At 50.3% G+C, this 25,822-nt stretch overlaps 1 pseudogene; it reads right to left on the bottom strand.

Annotated features, from left to right (window-relative positions):
• Nucleotides 1-9,556: 9,556 nt before the first annotated feature.
• On the bottom strand, nucleotides 9,557-9,834 carry LOC103631383 (uncharacterized; annotated as a pseudogene).
• Nucleotides 9,835-25,822: the final 15,988 nt, after the last annotated feature.

Genomic DNA, 25,822 nt, shown 5'->3' with positions numbered 1-25,822 from the left:
ACGGTTCCCCCAAATGTCTTCTCTAGGGACATATAACAACCATCCGTGAAACTCGACGACGCGACCGAACCCGAGGAAACCACGGCCCAGCCCGAGGTACCCTCGGCTGCCGAGGGTGAGGCCTTGCGCATCGAGGGAGAGCGGAATGGGGTTGCGCCAAACCAGAACTAGCAGACCCCATACCTGGAATATCTCCTCCAAGGAGAGCTGCCCCTCGACAAGGCCGAAGCTCGGCGACTGGCTCGGCGCGCCAAGTCGTTCGTTTTACTCGGTGATGAAAAAGAGTTGTATCACCGTAGCCCCTCAGGCATTCTCCAACGATGCATATCTGTCGCCCAAGGACAAGAGTTGTTACAAGAAATACACTCGGGGGCTTGCGGTCACCATGCAGCACCTCGGGCCTTCGTGGGAAACGCTTTCCGACAAGGTTTCTACTGGCCGACCGCGGTGGCCGACGCCACTAGGATTGTACGCTCCTGCCAAGGGTGTCAATTCTACGCGAGACAGACGCACCTGCCCGCTCAAGCCCTGCAGACAATACCCATCACTTGGCCGTTTGCCGTGTGGGGTCTGGACCTCGTCGGTCCCTTGCAGAAGGCACCTGAGGGCTTCAAGCACCTACTGGTCGCCATCGACAAATTCTCCAAGTGGATTGAGGTCCGACCCTTAACCATCATCGAGTCCGAGCAGGCGGTGGCGTTCTTTACAAATATCATCCATCGCTTTGGGGTCCCAAACTCCATCATCACCGACAATGGCACGCAGTTCACTGGGAAAAAGTTCTTGGACTTCTGCGAAGACCACCACATCTGTGTGGACTGGGCCTCCGTAGCTCACCCAATGACAAATGGGCAGGTGGAGCGCGCCAACGGTATGATTTTGCAGGGACTGAAACTGAGGATCTACAACGACCTCAACAAGTTTGGCAAGCGGTGGATAAAAGAACTACCCTCGGTGGTTTGGAGTCTGAGGACGACGCCGAGCCGGGCCACGAGTTTCTCGCCGTTCTTTCTAGTCTATGGGGTCGAGGCCATCTTACCCACGGACTTGGAATACGGTTCCCCGAGTACAAAGGCATACGTCGACCGAAGCAACCAGACCAGCCGAGAATATTCATTGGACCAGCTGGAAGAGGCTCGGGACGTGGCCTTACTACACTCGGCGCGGTATCAGCAGTCTCTACGATGCTACCACGCTCGAAGGGTTCGGCCTCGAGACTTCCAAGTGGGAGACTTGGTACTTCGGCTGCGACAAGACGCCCGAGGGCGCCACAAGCTTACTCCTCCCTGGGAAGGGCCGTTCATCATCGCCAAGATTTTGAAGCCTGAGACATACAAGCTGACCAACGATCAAGGCGAGGTTTACAACAACGTTTGGAACATCCAACAGCTACGTCGCTTTTACCCTTAAAAATGTTTCAAGTCATTCATGTATCTCGTTTTCTTTACATGCATAAATAAAGTCTAACCATCAAGGAAGGATCAACCTTGCCTCAGCAAAGCCCGACCCTCCCTCGGGGGCTAAAAGGAGGGAACCCCCTCTGCGTCAAAATTTTCCTCGGAAAAGTTTTCCGCCAAAACGACTTTCGTCGATAACGGAATCCTAAAGACGAGCGAGAGAGACCTTGAACGGCAAGGCCGACCGAGCCGAGGGACTCCTACGCCTCTGGGATACGGATACCTCACTCATCACCTTCCGTGAAAAGTAACCCACGCTCGGATAAGCGATTCTAATACCGAACAAGTCCTAATGCTCGAAAACTTTTCTACCAAAATGACTTTCATGCTTTTCGACTGCGTCGATAACAGAGTCCTAAAAACGATGAGAGGAACACTTAAACGGCAAGGCCGACCGAGCCGAGGGACTCCTATGCCTCCGGGATACGAATACCTCACTCATCACATTCCGCAAAAAGTAACTCACGCTCGGATAAGCGATTCTGCTACCGAACAAGTCCTAACGCACGAAACAAGAGGAAAGAAAACACAGCTTTATAATCCGACAATTAAAATGTTTAGGCCTCAGTGGCCGCGAAAAACATACGCATACTTAAAACAAACTGTTCCTGCAGGCTCAGACATCGGCAGGGGGAGGAGCAGCACGCTCGACGTCATTTCCACCCTCGGCAGAATCTGGCCCGGCCTCAGACGGCGACACGGGCGAAAGGATCTCCACCTCAAAGGAGGAAGCCAGCGCCGCGCTTGGGCCCTCGACAGCCGCGTCAAGCCTCTAGACCTCGGCTAAGGCAGCCTCCTCTTCGTTGGGTAAGCAGTACCCCTCGCTGACCCGCTCCAGATCCACGTCGTAGTGGGAAGCGAGCACGGCGAAGGCCCGCCTAACGCCGTGGTGCAGCGCCCCGCGGAGTCTGATGCGCACATGACCGCCCAAGGCCCACAGTTGACTCTGGGGGGAGCTACCCGAGGGGACGTCGTCGAGGCAAAAGGCCTGGCAGAAAGCCGAGATGGCCTCAAACATGGCCATGCGGTCGGCCTCCTTCTGCTCAGCCGCCTGGGCAAGCGCCTTGCAGTTCTTGACGGACTCGCTAAGAGCCGTCTCGAACCCTGCAGACAGTCGGACAAAATTCTTCAGACACAAGGAGAAGAATGAAGACAAAGACAAAATCATGATGCGGACAAAACAGAACTTTGGCCCGGACACGCTGCTGTGCGACGACAGCTTGGGCGGACTGAGCAGTCCCGACGGCCACGGCCAGGCTCTCCGCAAGGGTCCCAGCCCGAGCGGACGCCTTGGCTAGCTGCTCCGTAGCCTCAGCCAGCTGACCCCTAAGGGCCTCAGCCCGGCTCGCGGCCTCGGCATCTTGGCTCCGGGATTGGTCCCGCTCGCTGGTGACCTGGCCAAGCTCCAGCTGCGGTTGCTGCATCTCGTCGGCCTGGGAAGCCACCTGCTCCTGGGCCGATGAAGCCTTCGCTCGTGCCGATGCCGCCTCTGTCCGCGCCGCCGCTGCCTCCGACTTCAGCTCATCACAGAGCGACCGAAGGTCTGCCACCTCGGCGCTCTGTTGGGCGAGGCGCTCATTGGCCTCGGTAAGCGCGGCCTGCTGGGACCGCAGCGAATCCCAGACGTCGCTCTCGCGGCGGATGAACAGCGACTTGGCGGTGCTCACGTCCGCAAGTTCCTAAGGAAGGAAAACAGGATATTACAAAGAATGCCCTGATCATGCAAGGTGTACATCTAAATCCTTACATGGAAGACCCTGGGAACGTCCCTGGAAAGGATCTCCATGGTCGACCGAAGCGACCTCATCGCCGCCTCGGTATACTCACGGAAACTATCCCGAGACCTCTCCTCTAGCTCATCGTTGAGGGAGAGGAGGGGTTCCGAGTCCGAGGTGGCGTGGCTCCAGAACATGAGTGGCTGCCCACCCCACTCATTGGGGTTGAGCTATGCGAGGATAAGGCCGCTGCTCCCCAAGACGGGCCATGGTTCTGCGTGCCCCTCGACCAAGGCGTCGGGTCCCCCTGCAGCCGATGCATCGGGGTCGCCGCAGTCGACGTGCTGGGCCTCCCCTCGGCTAAGGTGGCGAGCCTCCGATCACCGACCTCGGCCACGGCGGCCGCCCTCTCCTCATGGCCGAGAACGGGGAGGTCGGGGATGACCACGGGCGGAGGCGCCTCAACCATCCCGACGTCGGCGGCGACGGGCGGCGCCGCGGGCGAATCAGTGACAGCCCCGACAGGAGTCGATGCAGGCGCCGACAACAAGTCAGGCGGGCTCGGGGCCGCAGCCGCGTTAGCAGCCTCCCCCGGCACGACGGCCGCTCCAGCAGGGGGTCAGCCTGGGAGGCTTGCCCCGTGGCAACTCGTGCCGCCTGGGCCCCCCGCTGGAGGGCGCCTTGGGCAGAGGCCAACCAACCGGCATGGTGCGCCGCAGCACCGGCCGTCGAAGCTGGCTTCGTCGTAAGGGCCTTCGTAGGGGCCAGACCGGCCGGGCCCTGCCTTCGCTTGCTGAAAGAGAGAGACGGCAAGTTCATGACACACAGTGAAAAAAAACCAAAACAAGGGTATCCTCAGATACTTACCCGCTCCGGGGCAAGGCCAATCGTGCCTGTGGGGAGGCCCCTCGGGCCCCGGTCTCCGCAAGCGCTGCTGAGGATTGCCCCGCTGTTGGCTTCGGCGCCGCTTCCGCCTCGGGCGCCCGAGGCGCCAAAGGGGCGACCCTCCCAGGCGTCGGCACAACGACCGGGGGACCAACCTCCTGTACAGCCGGCATGGGCGCTTGTTCTTGGGGACAGGTGGATCGGCCTGACTCCCCGGAGTCACCCCAATTATCTCGGCCGAGGGGTCAAGTACCCCCTCGGCCTGCCTTCGCTCCTCGGATTGGGACCTTGGTGTCCCGGCCCCAGGCACTAATGGTGCCAGCCCACTTGGAGGATGGCTCGGTGACCCCTGGCCCAGCCTCGAGTCCAGGCTGAGGCCAAGTCGGGCCGCCATGTCGTCGTCTTCGTCGTCATCATCATCATCATCATCGTCGTCGTCGTCAGGCGTCTCCGGCGACGGCTCCAACGGGAGCCCATCCCTCGCCTGCCTCCGACGACGCTTCTCCAAGGCTTCCCGAGCTAGCATCCTCTCGCGAGCTCGGGCCTTTTCCGCGTCCTTCTTCTCCTTCTCCTTCTCCGCGGCAAGCCTACGCACGGCTCGGTCCGCCGCGTCCTCCGTGACCGGTGGCCGGGCGGGTTTAAAAATCCTCAACCCCCGGGGATGAACAAAAATCCCAACAGTAAGAATCAAAGGCGTAGAGAGCTCGACGCAAAACAGGAGAAGGACCGGGCGCTTACCAGGGACACATACCCACGGTCGAGACGCATCGCGGGCTGGCTAAGGGCACCAGCATCCAGCATCCCTACCGTACCTGCTACCCGTTTGAGGAGGTCATCGACGGAGAGGGAGGTCGAGGACATCCGCGAGCCCTCCAAATTGACGCCCGGCTTCATCTCCGCAAGCCGTAACCGCCGCTCTGCCAAAGGGAGCACCCTCCGACGATGGATAGCGGCAACGACCCCTGCAGCGGTAAGGCCCCCATCTCGTAACTTCTGCAAGGCCTGCAGAATAGGCTGGAACTTCTCCTGGTTCTCGCGCGTGGCCCCCCAGCGCCAGTTATTGCCGGCGGCGGTCACCACTCGTTGAGAAAACGGAGGAAGCATCCCGCCGTCGTTTCGGAGATAAAACCACCGGTTCTGCCACCCCTTGTTCGAAGACACAAGGGAGGTAGGGATGTACTGCTGCGCGCGCCCCGGCCTCAGCTGGAGGGTGCAGCCACTGGCTCGCACCGCCATACGGACCTTCTTCGCGTCCGTCATCGCAGCAAAGAACTCCGCGGAGAAGAGATGGGTCCACAGGTCCCAGTGAGTGTCAATCCCCAAAAAACCCTCGCAAACCGCCGCGAAGATGGCCGCTTGCACAATAGAGTTGGGGTTGAAGTTGTGCAGCTCCACCCCATAGTAGTGCAGGAGCGCCCGCATGAAGCAGCTCGCTGGCACTCCAAACCCCCGCTCATGGAAGGGGATGAAACTGACCACATACCCCGGCGGTGGAGTTGGGTCGGCCTCGCTCGCGGGGGCCATCCACTCCGGTTGTGGCCCACTGGAGAGGGGATGGAGCAAACCATCGGTAACAAGGGCCTCTAGGTCCTCCACAGCGACGGTGGAGAAAGGCCACGGGTCGCGCGGTGGAATGACGGTCACCTCGTCAGCCATCGCCGAATGGAGGTGGTGGAGTCGGAAGGGATGAGGTGCGCGGTTTCCTTTTCTCTGGCTATTCTCTTAGGTTGCGAAAACCAAAGCAGAAGGCAAGCGCAAATGGTAGGGTAAAGAACCACCACCGGCCCCTCTTCTGGGTATATAAATGCCGGGGCGAGATCCACCCAAAACTTCGCCCGACCCCGTTGTGAAATTCAAACTCGAAGGTGAAACAGTTTTTCTGTTCCTCGAACGACTCGCGCACGCGCAACAGATGCCCCGCGAATCGCCCGTCCCGTCGCATTAACTCCTTGACAGGGCAAGCGACACCTCCGGCAGGCGAAGCGGGCGCCGTTTCACCTCCGTCATGATGACCGCGTCAAAAAAGGTGCACCACATTATTTAAATTCATATCCTTTTCCTTTTCCTCTCTCTCTCTCTCTTGCCACAGGGACCGAGAAAGGGGATATTCCGAAAAGGATCCTTCTCAACGAAGGAAACGGGCCCCGAGCCCTCCTACTGATCAGGGGTTCGAAGGTTGCGCCCTCCGGGGTTCGGCAACCGCCCCATAGCACTTGGGCTCCGAGCCCATTACTGATCAGGGGTTCTAAGGCTGGCCCCTTGGAAGGGTTCGATAGCCGCCCCAGAGCACGCAGAGTCAGGAATGACCCTGGGTACGTCCGTTACATGGCCGAGGCTCGAGCTACGCTCCCGAGGTACCCTAGGACATTTCCGAGACCCGAGGGAACGATTTGTAATGGAATCCCACCGGAGGGAGGCACCGAGCCCTCGGACCCTATCGAATGGGTCCGGGTCCAGCAAATCACCCGCAGGTACTTTTGGAGCACGTCTCTGGGCCACTAGCCGACCCTTATCGAACGGGGCTCGAGCGTCCACTCGGATCACCCGCTAGCAACTCACTGGAAACACCATGTTTGGTGCCCTCCGAAGGTAACATGGCGCTTTCCTCCCCCTTCCTCCTTGCAGAAAGGCGACGAAGGGGTGTACAATAAAAGTCAAGACGGTCCTTGATCATCCTCTCGCTCCGTGCAGAGGCTCGGGGGCTGCTCTTGCACCAGGCTATGACCAAACTGTTGACCACATCAACAAACCAGCGTAAAAACTTGGAGCCTGACCGTGCACCCGGGCTACAACCAGGCCGCATGAGGGAACAACAAGGCCGACCGAGGCATCACAAAAAGAATTAAGACCTCAGAGGAGTCAAACCACTCCTCCGAGGCCTCGGGGGCTACACCCGACGGGTGCGCTCGTGCGCATCTATCGGAACAAAATACAATCGAGAAGGGCCAGTCCCCTTGCAAAAATCCGGCAGAACCTCCAAGCGAGTGCCCGCACTCCCTTTGAGGCTCGGGGGCTACTGTCGGGTACCGTAATTAGGGGTACCCCCAATGCTCCTAAACACGGCTGGAAAACATCTTCAGAACATACCATAAATAGCTGATAAAGCGGGGTTCAAGTCAAGGCCTCGTCTACCAAGGGACACGACCTCATCCGAAACCAGCCTCGGGCAAGGACGGTAGTCCCGGATGGATTCACACCTCGCCCGAGGGTCCCCTCAGTCGGCAGATGCACCCCCGTCTCACCCGAGGCTAAGCTCGGGCGAACTTTGTCGTGCAGCGACCTTGGCCAGACCGCCTTACCAACCGACCGTATCGCATGCGCATTCAATGCGGGGATCGCTTGACACCTTATCCTGACACGCGCACCTCAGTCGGCAAGGTCAAAGTGATCGCAGTAACTTCACCCTTTCACTGACCGTTCTGACAGGAAAACAGCACTGTTCGCCCCGCTCCGGCTACTATGCCAACCACCAGGGTAAAATTGACGACAGCAGATCTCGACCTCCCCCGAGTTTAGCCTCGCCCGACCTCTGGCCTTGGCCCCAGCCTCAGGGAAGGTCTCTGCCTCGCCCGACCCCAGGCCTCGGCCTCGGGGGAAGGTCCCCGTCTCGCCCAACCTCGGGCCTCGGCCACAGCCTCGGCCTCGGGAGGAGTCACATCCTCGCCCAACCTCAACCTCGGCCTCAGGAGAAGTCTCCGCCTCGCCCGACCTCGGCCTCGGACCGACTACGCTACAGGGGATACATCATTGCCCTACCGCTAGCTAGCCACCCTTCGCTACGAAGGAACAAGACCGGAGTCACATCAAACTACTCCGATAGCAGGTAATGATGGTTCCCCGCGTGCGACCATGACGTCGATGGCTCTCAGCTCCTTACGGAAGCAAGGAAACGTCAGCAGGGTCCATGGCGCACCGCCAGCTGCGCTTCTACAGGGCTCAAGGCACTTCTCCGACGGCCACGTTAGCGCATGTATAGGGCTCAAGGCACTTCTCCGCCACATTAGCATATAGCTACACCCCTATTGTACAGCTAGGCCATCTCCTTGTATCTATAAAAGGGGACGTCCAGGGCCTTCCTAAGGCATGGGGCACGCACGCAGGGAGGAGACGAGCAAAGAGAGGCAGGCAGAGTAGGAGAGACGCGGAGGAGGCTATCTCAGGCAGCTCACCTCAAGGCCAAACCCTCTCTCTCTCTCGCACTCGCTCTCTCTATCTCTCTCTCTCTCGTGATGCTTGTAACCCCTACTACGAGCACCCCGGTGCAAGATAATATAAGCCTCATTCCCTCCCGCTTGTGTTCCATCTTGCATCAACCCATCTGGGCAGGGGCACACAGCGACAAATTCACTAGTCGGTTGACGGTCCTCGCGGGTCCGAAACGCCGACAAATGGATATAATAAAATTACACTAAAACATGAGAACAAACAGGGTAATAACATTCTACGCGTCGAGACAAAACCATAGGTTCGAGAACTACTAAATTCAGAGTTAAAACGATTGAGATATGATTTTTGCAAGTTTCTAGATTTATTCTCATACTAAAAATCAATTTCTGAATTTATTTTATCATTTCCTAGAAATTAAATTCAGGGTCTAATTTTTAAATTCTAGGACCTATTGGTGCTAAAAACCAAAATGTTCAGATGGCAAGTTATTTAGTGTATTGCTCGGGGTCTCTTTGGCAAATGTGCAAGGCCGAAGGGGAATGGGGAATTTCTGGCCGACCGATGGACATGGTTTAATAGACTTAAACGATATGCTCCTATTCTAATCCGGGTCGCTTTCTATCGGATGGACGGTCCAGATTTGATCACGTGACAGCCGTAACCTGGACACATGCTCACCGTAAGATCCTGATCCAACGACACATGTGTGCCACCTTCCCCACGGTTGGCCAGACGGCGGCACCGCCCACTACGGACGACGACGCATCGTCGGCGCGAGACAAATCAGCGCCCAGTGCACCATACCTCCACACCACAAGCTGTTGTGCAATGTGGAAACCACTGCGGACCTGATAGAAGAGACTTACCGGGGGGTAACTTCGCGGTAAACACGGGGGTAACTTCGCGGCGGACCTGCATCTCCGGCGAGGAATTCTCGTTCCTCAAAGGGTAGGGATGACAATTTTACCCGCGGGTTTGGGTATCCACGGATATCCGACCCGACGGATTCGGGTTCGGGTACAAAATTTAACCCGCGGATCTCACCCATACCCGACCCGTGATAAAATCGGGTCGGGTACGGGTTTTATCTTTCACCTGCGAGTCCTGGCGGATATCCGAAATTAAATACACATGTATTTTGAGTCCACCAGAAACTGGCCCAATGGTCCATCTTTATTCACCCAATAACCCTAGTCTCTCACGCTCACGGAGTCACGGTCTCATCTCATCGTCTCTCTCAGCCTCTCAGCCGGCCACCACCAGCCGCCAGTAGCAATAGCAAATTAGCAACCCGCCGAGCGCGACCTCCATGGCTCCATCTCCATAGTTCCTCTACAACGCGGACACGGCATCCCCGTCACAGCCGTGGTCGTCGGACTGCTGCTCGTGCTCGGCCAGGAGCTGGCCGTACTCCACGGTGGGGAGACGGGTCTTCACCTCGCCGGGCTGCTGGTGCTGGTGGCCGGCGTCCGCGTCGTCGGGCGGCAAGCGGCACAGCCCCACGATGGCCAGCATTAGCAGGGCAGCGTCCTTGGTGGCGCTGAGCAGCCTGCAGAAGGCGATACCGGCTTGGGCACGGCGAGGCAGTAGCACACCAGGGGGATCCCCATCACCAGTGGATTGAGCGAGCGAGCGAGTTGGACGGACCGGGTTCATGTCCAAGATTGATCCTTGCTATTTTTGTTTTTTTGCTGCCCAACAGTCCAAGTTCATGCCCAACAGTGGAGTGTAATTATACCCGCGGGTATTCGATACCCGCCCGATACCCGATGGGTACGGGCACGGTTACAAAATCCTACCCGCGGGTATAGTCACGGGCGGGTACGAGTAATACCCGCGGGTATTGTCGCGGGCGGATATTTACCATACCCGATCTGAACCCGACCTATTGCCATCCCTATCAAGGGGCCCGAGCGTGAGTAAAACTTCCTTTGAACTTTTTGGGCCTCAAAGAAGCTCCTGGATGACCCGTCTAAGATGAACTAGCGACGTTCTCGCTAGAGATGGCAATGGGTAAAAACCCGCTGGGTATTACTTGCCCAAACCCGTACCCGCGAAGAAAAAATACGCCCGCTAAAAAACTCATACCCGTGATGGGTATAAAATTTTGCCCAAACCCATACCCATGCGGGTTTCGGGTACCCAACGGGTTTCCCATACCCACTAACATCAACATAAAAAATAATTCATCATGTAAATGACAATCAATACATTAATAAGCTAGCATAAAAGGAACAAGTGATAACTAATTTTAGCCTAAAAATTGTTACATGAAGTTTATTTCAATTAGAACGTATTCAATTAATAATATTATGAGACATATTTATAAGTAATGTTGATTTTAAGGCGGGTTTTAAAAACCCATGGGTTTGCGGGTATGGGTAGTGGAAGAACAAACTCATGCCCACGTACCCGTTGGGTTTCATTTGAACTCATTAACAAACTCATGGGTAGAGAAATTGACCCAAACCCATACCCTAATATAGCAAAAACCCACCAGGTTTTGGGTAGCGGGTACCCATTGCCATCTCTAGTTCTCGCGGTCATCGACGGTGGCATCATGCTGCTCTGCACGATCCCTTCAAACACGACAATAGTTTCTCGGTGGTGGTAGCGAACTTGTCGGTAGATGCGTAGGTGGTGGCGGTCGAGGGGATTGGTTTTATAGGCACCAGGGGATGCATGAAACCGTAACGACCGATCCCCAGATCGCAACGAACTCGACGCGGAATCAGGGAAGAAGATCGTATGACAAGCGGACCCCGCATGTCAGCGAATGTGGGCGGGAGACTGTCCAGGATGGCCCACACGACAATGAGACGTTGACCTCATGTTGCGACACAGTACTAGGCTGATAGCGTGGTCCCCATAGGTCGGCGACAGAGAGATATGCGCGCCAAAATGGCTGTGTGGCTACCACCAAGGCTCACATGTCGGTGCTGGGTTCCTGCTGGGCCGAGCAGAGAAAGGGAGTTGAGCCGAGCGAATGGGAAAATGGCATAAGTGAGGAGTTCCCCCCTTATCTTTTTCTTCTCCCATTTTATTTACTCTATTTGATTTTCAAATTTCTATTTTAAATTCAAATTCAAATCTGGGTTTATGATTCAAATTCATATGCACATTCATAATAAAACTCCAACATGCAAATTATAATTTTATGTTAGTTATTATTTACCATCTCATTTATTTATGCACATGCTTTTTAAATGTACACACACAAAGTATGTATTTTAAAAAAGATAGCTCTAGTTTATAAAATCCTTAAGAGAAAAGTTTATGAATATATGATTTGTCAAATGAACAAAGTTATCATTGGGATCCTTTCTTTATTTATCCCTTTTTATTAGAAAACATTGTTTTAGGAAAATTAGTTTCAAAAGTTAAGACAATTCTTATGAAAAATATATTTTAACTCAAAACCTTTGGAGAATATTTCCTTTATTCCAAAATAAGACTTTGTGGTGTTACACATAGTAAAGTCACTCATGATTGGATGGAGAAAGGGAGATCCAATGCACCTCCAACATTGGATGATGACTCATCTCATAGTGACACACTCATTCCTAACAAGTTGTTTACATCAATTACCCAACAACATAAAGACACAAACGATGTGCACGAATGTGCTGAGGCAATAGTTGGTGACACACACCTCGAAAAGATGAAAAACAAAACTTTATCCCTTAGAAAGCAAAGGAGAAAGGGTTAAATTTGATGACGAGGAAGAAGAGTTTGACACTGAAGAAAGTAGTAGTAAAGGTGATGGTGGCAACGATGATGACGATGATAGCCATGGGGACGATGGAGACGACGATGATGGTAGCGACGAGAATGGTGTTGGTGATGCTGGAGCATATGGTGCTGGGGCTTGCCATGCTGGAGCATATGGCGCTGGAAGTGGAACATATGATGCTGGAGCATATCCATGTCTCCAAAGATTCAAGTTATGGAGTGCCTCATTCACAACGATATCATTCAGTTTGCAGAACTGTTGATGATGGCAACCATAGTTCAATTAGCTCTAGTTATGTCACACCCGGTTTTAGAAGGCAAACCGAATGCGAACCATGTACGTGCCAGGATCAGCAATTCACGTACACAATAGTTACATAACATGGACATCATCACACAGTGCTCAAATAGTATTAAAAAGGGAAATAATAGTCGATTACATCATAGGTCTGAGACATCCACATAGTCTTTACAATAAATCAAAGTGCGGAAAAGAAACGTAGATAAACGCGGCCTTCACAGGTAGCCGACTGGGGGTTGCCGCTAACCCACGCCTAAAACTCGTCGTAATCTTGGAACTCCTGGTGGTCTCCTTCCATGGCTTCATCCTCTCCTGAGCAGGGGTTGCAATGCTGACAACCTGGGGATGGGGGGGTTTGGTGTGTAGAGCAAGGGTGAGTACACATCAACATACTCAGCAAGTATCCTGTTTGGCTGTAGTGGACTAGCTTTATGTGGGGGTAAGTCAAGCAGTTGCTTTGAGTTGGTCAGATTATTATTACTAGTAGAGAAAGCAAAGTTTTAGAATTAACCCACGTTATTAACCCAACTGTACTCCTTTCCAAACGGAAAGAGTACCACTTACCATTACTAGAGTCAATACCAAGAACCATCAGTCTCATTGCCACCTGCAATCCGAACATCTCTGATCAAGTACCGCTAATCACTGGAGCTCCCTTGGCCGCTCATAACCGCGAGCACGGCTGATATATCAGTTTTCATACACTCTGCAGAGGTTGTGCACTTTACCCACAAGCCGTGATTCCCTTTCTGTCCGGAGATCATGACTCTCCATTGATCACTACCAAGGTGACCCAGCAGGGCATCACTACGTAGCCTTTACAAAGATTCCCCAGGACTGTAGCCGCCCGATAGGTTTCCTAAATGCACCGCACTCCTCCCCAAGGGGCGAACCCAAACTTGGCAGAGCGAGCCGCATACACCGAGCCCCATTGACGGCACGACGGCTAAGCGAACTACACCCCGGATCCTCTAATTATTCAGCTAAGGGCACCCCATTCCACCCTCATGGTAGCACTGTTTTCCCGGGCGGTCATCCAACGAACAGGTCCTTACGGAGAGGCACTCGAGAAACCGCTCGAGCCCCCTTGAAGACCACAAGTATAACATCATAATAAAAGAAGGGAAAACAGCGTATCATTGATAATTCTCATCATGTTCATTGATTAGAGTTGAGCAATAGCATAAGACTAAGCAATAATTATCCAACCCAGATAGGTAACAAGGACATGGATAACAAAACCTAGTCAATCCTTAGGTATAAATGTGTAATGCGGGAGGTGAATTAAAGAATGTATAGGACAGAGATAGGTCAAGGGACACTTGCCTCCACCAACCGACTGCTGCTCAGGGGCTTCTCCGGCGAGTTCTTCGAGCTCCTCAACCAGAGCGTTCTCTATGCGAGCGCAAACATACATACATCCACACATTTAATACAAAATAACAATACACCATACAATAGAATGCAGTAAGTAAACAAACGTTCCACGCGGGCTCGCAACTACGGTTAAGAAAGAAAGAGAAAAAGACAGTCGAGAAACAATCACGTTACATAATTATAAATTAAACCACTCGCTTAACCGAAGGGCATTAATTTGGATACTACGTTTGGTATAAAGTAAAGTCATATTTTCCTGTTTAATCATTATAGATAGATAAAGATGAATGAAAGGGAGAGGTCGCACGGCGAGATGTACGACACAACACTTTAAATCGAATTAAGAAATCAACGACTCGTCGCGCGACCAAGCGCACAACGAGACACTTGCATTAATTATAAAGAGACGTTGAGCATCGTGCGGCAAAACGCACGATGGCATACGTCAACAGAACTGAGTTTAAAGTGGAACATCACGTGACTGGACGCGCGATGTCACACATTAAACAACCTGAAATTAAAATGGATCGTCGCGCGACGAAGCGCGCGACGGAGCACATTGATAAATATAAATTAAAAGAATCGTCCCACGACGAAGCGCGCGACGCAGCACATCGACTAAACAGATTAAAGTAGATTAAAACGAGGTTAAGTGCAGTACGATTACGGTCGTACGCGCGAGAGCACGCTACATGTGCCGAGGGCACGCGAATCGTGCAGGCACGCGTGGCGCGAGGCTGCCGAGGTACGGGTTCGGGCAAGGTCGCGCGGACGAGGGCGCGACCGGAACGTGGGCGGGGAGGGGCTCGCCGGGTGTGGCGGAACTGCCCGAATTATTCCAACTTAAGTGCCTAAGTCCCGCCTCAGAGGCTGGACCACACTTAAATGGGAATAACCCGTCAATCCCTCGGATCTAGTCCGACACGGCCACTGATAGGATCAAGTTCCACAATCTCACTCGATGGTGAGTCACAGAGCAAATACAATAAAGCATAAAACCATGCATGAAAGAGTATTAAATTATTACATCATCATCGGAGTTTTGCAAAAGTAGTCATCATTGTTCGAATTGCAGCGGAATAAAACTAACGGTAAATAAACAGAGAGATGGGGAATCCTGTCCCATCACTCCTCATGCTCCTCCTCAGCCGAGGTAGGGTCCCACTCGACAGTCCAGCCCGGTGGCAAGATGGACGGCCAAGTCACTCCAGCAACCATGTCCTCCAGAGAACCTGTAAAATTGTGCCACAAGCAAGGCTGAGTATGCTAATACTCAGCTAGACTTACCCGGTGTGAGGAGTCTACTCCTCTACCTCTAGACATGCAGCTGTTTGGCTGTGGGGTTTGGTTGCCAAAAGCACTAGCTGAGTTTCTAAGTCAAGTTTTAACTTTGTCAATTTAAGTGTGACTCTCTTAAGGCTAAAAGTGTACTATCTACTCATACATAGTAGCAAGCATTATTAGCAATCAACATCTTATATCAACTCATCATATTTCCACTTGTTACTCAATGCAGTACAATGGATCAAGCAGTCTCATTAGCTGCGAGAAGCAGACGATTCGAATCGAGTTTTTAAACCTTGCAAGGTAAACCTAAACACACGACATGTAGGGGCACTCCGTCCCCACACACATTAACCGTCCCCATCGATTCCCTGGCAACAGATCAGGGCTCACCGCCTTGGCGTACAATGCCTCACTGACCCCGACTGCCGTCGTGCAGTGACCGCACTTGTACCCACCATAACCGGAATGGGAGACCTCGTCTCAGGTCGCGTGAGGGGATATGTCTGCGGGCAGGTTCACTCAGGTACTAGGCTTACCGATTTACCATATTTCTCGGTATGTGTTTAGTACGTTCAAACGCTTAACACAGGTATCCGCACGTTAATCCTTATTCCATTTTTCCATCTCGTAGACAACCAATCCCCATGGATTGTTGTCTACCACTAGTATCATAATAGTATGAAGGTGGGTACAACCAAAACCTGATCTCGTGCGAGTGCTAGAAAAATCACTCGTCTTCTACCGAGATCCTAATTAAATAAAGCAACTACTCGACCTATCATACTAGTATTCATCTCAAAAGGATTCCTGATATCATGCAACTAGGGTTTCAAACAAATCCTACACCTAAGTGCACAATCAATCCTACAATCATTAAGTGAAGTAAAATAGCATAAATAACAGGTTATGCATAAACCGGGGCTTGCCTTCCAAAGCAGTGGCAGGCAGGTCCTCTGGTGCAGGCTCTGGTGCTAGGTCCAGGGCTACCTCCTGAGCAGCTCCTTGCTGCGGCACGAGGATGTACTCTCCGTCAGCAAGGTTACAGTCTATCGAAATGCAATGAACATGTATGTCATGATTATGCAGGATTTAATAACATTATGCTAAAAGAAACTAAGTCAAGAAGTAACTTAGGGTTTCTTAGCCATGCGGGGCTTCCAGTGGGTTATGCTTATTACCTTTTAGGCTTAGGTTTTCATTGAGGATAACATAGTGGATTTGTATTGTCTTTATATATTTCAGTGGACAAATTACAAGGGTTTTAGGATGACACTAATTACCATTATTCATTTTCCTTTCTTTAATTTCTCCTTATGGTTTCTAGTGTAGGTTTGAACTACGACAGTGGTTTAATATTTTCCAAAAATTCTGTAAAAATTACAGTGGGTTGCCATTTGCTATTCTAGCGTGTTTTAAGAATTTGAGGCTCAACATATAAAGGCTATGCTTAAGACAAAAAGAATAAAAATTGGGTAAATGGGCCACTTTGTACTACAACTCTTAATTAGAGGTGGGGTCTGTCCTAAGGGTTATTTTTGTTGGCATCTAACAGTAATAATAGGCTTCTATGCCAAAAACCACAGAAGGCTAAGGGGTGGTTATTTAGTTATGATTTTCTAAAGTTTAATGTCAAAAAGGCACTTTCTACTACATTGTTATTTGAAAAATGTCAAACAGCAGATTTCATATTTTTCCTAAGTTCTTAATAACAAAACATTAACTATCCCAAGGGTGGGGTGTTTTCACATTGGGGTTATTTTTGTAGGGTTTTTCTAAGTTTTCCTTGTTTTATTTAAATAAAAGGTATCCCACTTAGTTTATACTAAACCAGGGTATGATAGATTTTTCCAGTGAACTACATTGAATAAGTACCCTAACAAAAATAGGGGTGCCCTCTGGTTCATTATTTAAATCACCTTTTCTATTTTTCTTAACCTTAAGCATATTATGGAATAAGGGGTAAAAACTAACTTAATGGAGTGGACAGAGAGGTTTAACATTTTTAAACAGGTCAGTAGGTAGATATAAACTTCTCCAAATTTTTCTAACCCTAGTCAAATAGCACAACTATTTTTCTTTCTATTATTGAGCTTTTGGCTAAAACTATAATTAAATCAGAACCTTAAAGTTTTCTATAGTACCTAGGGGGTTTTATATTTTTCTTAAGTAGGTCACATTAATTAGAGTCTGGCAAAATTGGTTTGACCAAATTTGGATGAACTAAATAGAAGTTATGATTTTTTAAAGCTTCTGTTCATATTAAAAACAGATTTAATAAGAGTTTCCTGGAAAAACAGTTTACACCGAGGTCCCTGGGTTAAAGCTAAATCAATCTTCGCAGTTCTACCCTTGCGCCACTATTCCCCTGGGTCGCTGACAGTTTAAAAAGCCCCCTGACCTTTCCTTCTTCTTCCCCGAGGTCCTTCCCCCAATGTAAACAGTACCCGTGGGAAAGAAAAGGGTGGCGTGGCTTACCGGCGGCGAGATAGGTTCGGCGAAGGGCAGGGTTGGCTCGGGGAGGTTCTGGCGGTCACAGCGAGGTGCGGCTCGGCGGCGGGGATGGCCCGAATCGCTCGGTCCACGTGCGCAGGCGGGTGTTCTTGTCGGCGGCGAGTGTACCGGCCAAACCACGGCGATCTGGTTCAATCTAAGGGCACGGTGAGCTTCACGGGGTAACGTAGTGACCGTGTGCACAAGGAATCGGAAAATGGTTGAGTGGATTACTCGGTCCACGTACTCCGGCGGGGTTGAGAACTCCGGCCACCGTGGACTGGCCTCTCCGGCGAAGCAGGCTTCGATTCCTCGCTCGGGGAGCTTTACTGATGTGTGCACACTCGTCTCCGAGGGTTGGATGGGGCTGGGGAAAGCTGGACTGGCCGGTCTACGGTGGCAGTGGCTCGGGTGACCGCGGACACGCCGCGCACGGGCAAACGGCGGTGAACTGAGCTCCGGGGAGGCTTGAGGGTGCGAGGAAGAGTGTAGTCGACGCCTGGGTGGGCTTTATAGGCGCGGGCGCGGGACAGGGCGCCGGCTGGCCGTTGGCGCGACGCGGGGCACGCGCGGGCGTGCTCTGGCGCACATAGAGCGCGTCGAACACGTGGAGCTTTCATTCTGCCCGTGTTCCACAGCTCACCCAAGTCGCAAACGTGCGAATCTTGGCAAAAATCCGGCGCGAGTCTTTTCCTGGCACCTAGGGTTGTCTCTCATCCGTGAGCTGCCATGGCAGATATGGCCTAGGTAGGGAGATCTCTGGTCGCCAAATCGGGTGTGTCACACTGCCCACCTCGCGACAAAAATCATGCCAAGGCATGTCAAACGTCCAAGTCTCGGGCTTAGCTTTTTCCAGTGGGTGCCTTGGGTGGTATACCACATTTTTGGTATAGGACATAGGTGGATTTGGCGCCAGCTTCGAGGTGAACACGACTGATCTTTAGTGTAGGTGTAGTTTTTAACTTAGAGAGAAATAGAGAGCTCTAGCTCTCTCTCCACTTGGAGATTTGAATTGGGGTTTCTCCAGGGGTCTTTTTGCAATATTTCCTTCCCCTAATTGCTGGTTATAAGGTTACTTAAGGTTTGGTTAAAGATTACCCATGTTGTGTACATTTGCTCACTCTCTTTCCCCTCTTATCCAGGGTTTTGGGGAGATAGGGTTTAAGAGAGGTCTAGGGTTCTTTCCCCCCCCCCTCTTATCCAAGGTGATAGTTGCACACAATTAGAGTAAGGCCTTTGGTCATTCACAACTCTTGGTTAAAACCTAGTTTCCAAAGCCCTCATACCTTTGCTCCTTAAGTTCTTTCACATGTGATCATAGTCTTTAGTGCCAAGGTGTGCTCTAGCCATGATAACACCTGGGGTGTTACAGCCCTCCCCCCTTAAAGGAATCGCGTCCCGAGATTTTAGGTAGAGTCCCTTGGAGGGTGCTTGAAGGTGTGTTGGTGCTATTCTTTCTTTATACTCGAGTTTCTCCTGTTAACTGCTCTTCGAATGTCATTCTCTTTGCAACTTCAGAAGGAAGCCCTTCTTAAGTTAAATCCACAACTTAGACTATCCTTGTTATCTAAGTTTTTCTTATAATTGAATTCAAAGGGCAGGTGGGGGTGGGGTTTTGGGGTTACGTACCGACTCCTTTGGGTAGAAAGTCGGGGAAACGAGAGCGCAGAAAATCCTCAGTCTCCCATGTAGCTTCTTCTGCTGAATGGTGACTCCACTGAACCTTGTACATTCTGACTGATTTTGCTCGAGTTGATCTCTCCTTTTGATCTAATACCTTGACAGGGTACTCTTGGTAGGACAAGTCTGGTTCTATCTCAATATCTGGTTCTAGCAGCACTTCAGTGGGTAGGCGAACACATTTCCGCAGCTGAGATACATGGAACACATTGTGAACTGCTGACATGTAAGGTGGCAATTCCAATTGATAGGCTACAGGTCCACAACTTGCTTTGATCTCATAGGGTCCAATGTAGCGAGGAGCTAACTTGCCCTTGATCCCGAATCTCTGGACACCCTTGGTGGGTGACACCTTAAGATAAACATGATCTCCCACCTCAAACTTTAGAGGCTTCCGCCTCTTGTCATGATAGCTCTTTTGCCTGGCCTGAGCAGCTTCTAAGTTCTTGGTAATAACCCTGACCTTTGCCTCTGCCTCAAGTACCAAGTCTGGCCCAAAAATTTCCCTCTCTCCTGCTTGAGACCAATTCAGTGGGGTCCTACACCTTCTCCCATATAAGGCTTCAAAAGGTGCCATCTTCAGACTGGACTGATAGCTGTTATTGTAAGAAAACTCTGCCAAAGAAAGACACTTGTCCCAATCCTTCCCGTAGTGTAGTGCACATGCTCGCAACATGTCTTCCAGAATCTGATTCACCCTTTCTGTCTGACCATCTGTTTGGGGATGGTATGCTGAGCTTCAAATTACTTGGGTCCCAAGTGAGAGCACCTAGAGGGGGGGGTGAATAGGTGATCCTGAATAACTTCAAAACTTAAACCACAAAAACTTGTTAAGTGTTAGCACAATTATGACCAAGTGGCTAGAGAGGAGTCAAAAACACAATAACCACAAGAAATCAATCACAGAGATGACACGGTGGTTATCCCGTGGTTCGGCCAAGTACAAAACTTGCCTACTTCCACGTTGTGGCGTCCCAACGGACGAGAGTTGCACTCAACTCCTCTCAAGTGATCCAATGATCAACTTGAATACCACGGTGTTCTTGCTTTTCTTTTCTCAATCCCGCTTGCGAGGAATCTCCACAATTTGGAGCCTCTCGCCCTTACAAAAGATGTTCACAGAGAATCACGGAGCAAGGGAGGGAATGAGCAACGCACACAAGACTTCAAAAGATCAGAGCAACACGCACACAAGCAGCAATAAGAGCTCGCAACACAACTCAAAGAGTACACAACTCCACAAGAGCTCTATATGCTATCACAATGAATCGAATGCGCTAGATCAATGTCTTGGTGCTTAGAAAGGTTGTAGGAATGCTTGGTGTCCTCCTCCATGCGCCTAGGGGTCCCTTTTATAGCCCAAAGGCAGCTAGGAGCCGTTGAGAACAAATCTGGAAGGCCATTCCTGCCTTCTGTCGTCGGGCGCACCGGACAGTCCGGTGCACACCGGACACTGTCCGGTGCCCGATTTGTTTCCTTAATAGGCGCAGCCGACCGTTGCCGACCGTTGCAGATCTGGCGCACCGGACAGTCCGGTGCACACCGGACAGTCCGGTGCTTCCTTCCGACCGTTGGCTCGGCCACGTGTCGCGCGCCGATCGCGCGGCCGACCGTTGGCCCGGCCGACCGTTGGCTCACCGGACAGTCCGGTGCACACCGGACAGTCCGGTGAATTTTAGCCGAAGTCGCCGGAGAAAAACCCGAGAGCGGCCTCTTCGGCCGAGGCAGCCTGGCGCACCGGACACTGTCCGGTGCACCACCGGACACTGTCCGGTGCACCACCGGACAGTCCGGTGCCCCAGACCGAAACAGCCCCTTGGCTGTACACAGCCAAGTCTTCTCTTCTCTTCTTCTTTCTGTTTCTAACACTTAGACAAGATATTAGTACACAAAACCAATGTACTAAGGCTTAGAAACATACCTTTACTTGTGATTTGCACTTTGTTCAACCATGGGCATATTCTCACAATTAAGCACTTGTGTTTGCACTCAATCACCAAAATACTTAGAAATGGCCCAAGGGCACATTTCCCTTTCAATCTCCCCCTTTTTGGTGATTTATGCCAACACAACATAAAGCAACTAGGACAAGTGCAAAATCACTTCAAATAAAAACTCAAATTGGTTTTGATTCAATTTTGGCATATATGGATCATCCTTTGCCACCACTTGGTTTGTTTTTGCAAATCAAACTCAAATCTCTATTTCTATGTCAACCACACATGTTGAGGCATAAAGAGAGTCATTCCAAACGAGATTGATCAAAGATTTCAAAAACTCCCCCTAAATCCCATAATCAATACTTCTCCCCACAAGAAACCAACTTTTGACAATAGAGACAATAAGAGACAAAAGCTTTTGACAAAACAAAAACTCTATTCTACTACAAAAACTCTATTCTACTATTCTACTATTTTCAAAATCTCTCAAGTGGTAGCTGATCCATTTATCACTTTGGCCTTTATTTTCTCCCCCTTTGGCATCAAGCACCAAAACGGGATCAATTTTGGCCTAACAACCCCATTGCCTCACCAAAATCTTCAATTAAGAGCAAATGGCAATAAGAGTTCATGAGATGAACTTGGAATTAGTTACCCTCTCATCGGAGTGCAGTGGAAGTCTTTCATGGTCCAAGTCCACCTTTTTCCTTTCAACCCTCCTTTGAGACTAAATCATCAAACTCAAACACATGGTTAGTCTCAAAGGGTCAAGTTGTAACACATCTCCCCCTAAACATGTGCAACACTTTGCAACGGACTTGTGAGGTCCAGGGAGTGTTTGTACAACTTGAGCACCATAATAAGCAACAAAATGCAAAAAGGAACATGATCAAAAGCATAAATACATGTATGCTACAATTCAATCCAGGTTCCGCGAATCTAAGACATTTAGCTCACTACGCAACCTGCAAAAGGTCTTCTCATCTAGAGGCTTGGTGAAGATATCGGCTAGCTGGTTCTCGGTGCTAACATGAAACACTTCGATATCTCCCTTTTGCTGGTGGTCTCTCAAAAAGTGATGCCGGATGTCTATGTGCTTTGTGCGGCTGTGCTCAACAGGATTCTCCGCCATGCGGATAGCACTTTCATTATCACATAGGAGTGGGACTTTGCTCAGATTGTAGCCAAAGTCCCTGAGGGTTTGCCTCATCCAAAGTAGTTGCGCGCAACACTGTCCTGCGGCAACGTACTCGGCCTCAGCGGTGGATAGGGCAACGGAAGTTTGTTTCTTAGAATTCCATGACACCAGGGACCTTCCTAAGAATTGGCACGTCCCCGATGTACTCTTCCTATCGACCTTACATCCAGCATAGTCGGAGTCTGAGTATCCAACTAAGTCAAAGGTAGACCCCTTTGGATACCAGAGCCCGAAGCAAGGCGTAGCAACTAAATATCTAAGAATCCGCTTCACCGCCACTAAGTGACACTCCTTAGGATCGGATTGAAATCTAGCACACATGCATACGCTAAGCATAATATCCGGTCTACTAGCACATAAGTAAAGCAAAGAACCTATCATTGACCGGTATGCTTTTTGATCAACGGACTTACCTCCTTTGTTGAGGTCGGTGTGTCCGTCGGTCCCTATCGGAGTCTTTGCGGGCTTGGCGTCCTTCATCCCAAACCGCTTTAGCAGATCTAGCGTGTACTTCGTTTGGGAGATGAAGGTGCCGTCCTTGAGTTGCTTCACTTGGAACCCAAGGAAGTAGTTCAACTCGCCCATCATCGACATCTCGAATTTTTGCGTCATCACCCTGCTAAACTCTTCACAAGACTTTTGGTTAGTAGAACCAAATATTATGTCATCGACATAAATTTGGCACACGAACAAATCACCATCACATGTCTTAGTGAAAAGAGTTGGATCGGCTTTCCCAACCTTGAAAGCATTAGCAATTAAGAAATCTCTAAGGCATTCATACCATGCTCTTGGGGCTTGCTTAAGTCCATAGAGCGCCTTAGAGAGCTTACACACGTGGTCGGGGTACCGTTCATCCTCGAAGCCAGGGGGTTGCTCCACGTACACCTCCTCCTTGATTGGCCCGTTGAGGAAAGCGCTCTTCACATCCATTTGGTACAACCTGAAAGAGTGGTGAGCGGCATATGCTAGCAAGATACGAATTGACTCTAGCCTAGCCACAGGAGCAAAAGTCTCCTCAAAGTCCAAACCTGCGACTTGGGCATAACCTTTTGCCACAAGTCGAGCCTTGTTCCTCGTCACCACCCCGTGCTCGTCCTGTTTGTTGCGGAACACCCACTTGGTTCCCACAACATTTTGCTTCGGACGAGGCACCAGCGTCCAAACTTCATTTCTCTTGAAGTTGTTGAGCTCCTCCTGCATGGCCAACACCCAGTCCGGATCTAGCAAGGCCTCCTCTACCCTGAAAGGCTCAATAGAAGAGACAAAAGAGTAATGCTCACAAAAATTAACTAATCGAGAACGAGTAGTTACTCCCTTGCTGATGTCACCCAGAATTTGGTCGACGGGATGATCCCTTTGAATCATAGCTCGAACTTGGGTTGGAGGTGCCGGTTGCACTTCTTCCTCCATCACATGATCATCTTGTGCTCCCCCTTGATCACACGCCTCCTGTTGATGAACCTGTTCATCGTCTTGAGTTGGGGGTAGCACCATGGTCGAGGAAGAAGGTTGATCTCGTTCATCTTGTTCATGTGGCCGTACTTCTCCAATCGCCATGGTTCGTATAGCGGCCGTCGGAACATCTTCTTCATCTACATCATCACAATCAACAACTTGCTCTCTTGGAGAGCCATTAGTCTCATCAAATACAACGTCGCTAGAGACTTCAACCAAACCCGATGATTTGTTGAAGACTCTATACGCCTTTGTATTTGAGTCATAACCTAATAAAAACCCTTCTACAGCTTTGGGAGCAAACTTAGAATTTCTACCCTTCTTCACTAGAATGTAGCACTTGCTCCCAAATACACGAAAGTAAGATACATTGGGTTTGTTACCGGTTAGTAGCTCATACGACGTCTTCTTGAGGAGGCGATGAAGGTAGACCCTGTTGATGGCGTGGCAAGCTGTGTTTACGGCTTCCGTCCAAAAGTACTCGGGGGTCTTGAACTCTCCTAGCATCGTCCTCGCCATGTCGATGAGCGTCCTGTTCTTCCTCTCTACCACACCATTTTGCTGTGGTGTGTAGGGAGCGGAGAACTCATGCTTGATCCCTTCTTCTTCAAGGAATTCCTCCACTTGAAGATTCTTGAACTCGGACCCGTTGTCGCTCCTTATCTTCTTCACTTTGAGCTCAAACTCATTTTGAGCTCTCCTGAGGAAGTGTTTGAGGGTCCCTTGGGTTTCGGACTTTTCCTGCAAAAAGAACACCCAAGTGAAGCGGGAAAAGTCATCAACAATAACTAAACCATACTTACTTCCTCCTATGCTCAGATAGGCGACGGGTCCAAAAAGGTCCATATGCAGCATCTCCAAGGGTCTTGATGTCGTCATCACATTTTTGGTGTGATGAGAGCCTCCCACCTGTTTCCCTGCTTGACAAGCTGCACAAGGTCTATCTTTTTCGAATTGAACATTAGTTAGACCTATCACGTGTTCTCCCTTTAGAAGCTTGTGAAGGTTCTTCATCCCCACATGTGCTAAGCGGCGATGCCACAGCCAGCCCATGCTAGTCTTAGCTATTAAGCATGCATCTAGACCGGCCTCTTCTTTTGCAAAATCAACTAAATAAAGTTTGCCGTCTAATACACCCTTAAAAGCTAGTGAACCATCACTTCTTTTAAAGACAGACACATCTACATTTGTAAATAGACAGTTATACCCCATGTAGCATAATTGACTAACAGATAGCAAATTATAACCAAGAGACTCTACTAAAAACACATTAGATATAGAGTGCTCATTAGAAATTGCAATTTTACCTAGCCCTTTTACCTTGCCTTGATTCCCATCACCGAATATAATTGAATCTTGGGAATCCTTATTCTTGACGTAGGAGGTGAACATCTTCTTCTCCCCCGTCATATGGTTTGTGCATCCGCTGTCTATAATCCAGCTTGAACCCCCGGATGCATAAACCTGCAAGGCAAATTTAGGCTTGGGACTTAGGTACCCAACTCATGTTGGGTCCTACAAGGTTAGTGCAAATATCCTTAGGGACCCAAATGCAAGTTTTGTCTCCCTTGCATTTTGCCCCTAACTTCCTAGCAACAATTTTCTTATCCTTTCTATAAATAGCAAAGGAAGCATTTAAAGCACAATAAATTGTAGAAGATTCATTTACTACTTTCCTAGGAGCATTATGAGCAACATTTCTCCTAGGCATTTGATGAACAACATTTCTTCTAAGCACATTTCTACCAGGCATAACATGAGAACTAGAAGCAGTCATAGCATAAGAGTCATAAGCATGTGAACCAAAAACATCATGACCTTTAAAAGCATTTCTAGAATATCTCCTATCATGATATAAAAAGGCATGGTTCTTTTTAGCACTAGTAGCCATAGGAGCCTTCCCTTTCTCCTTAGTGGGAATGGGAGTCTTATGGCTTGTTAAGTTCTTGACTTCCCTCTTGAAGCCAAGTCCATCCTTAATTGAGGGGTGTCTACCAATAGTGTAGGCATCCCTTGCAAATTTTAGTTTATCAAATTCACTTTTGCTAGTCTTAAGTTGGGCATTAAGACTAGCCACTTCATTATTTAACTTTGCAATAGAAGCTATGTGTTCACTACAAGCATCAATATCAAAG

Source organism: Zea mays, chromosome 6 (genome assembly GCF_902167145.1).
Source record: "Zea mays cultivar B73 chromosome 6, Zm-B73-REFERENCE-NAM-5.0, whole genome shotgun sequence".
Lineage (NCBI taxonomy): Eukaryota > Viridiplantae > Streptophyta > Magnoliopsida > Poales > Poaceae > Zea > Zea mays.
Note: the sequence above shows the minus strand (reverse complement) of the source record. Positions and strands in the feature narration are given on the sequence as shown.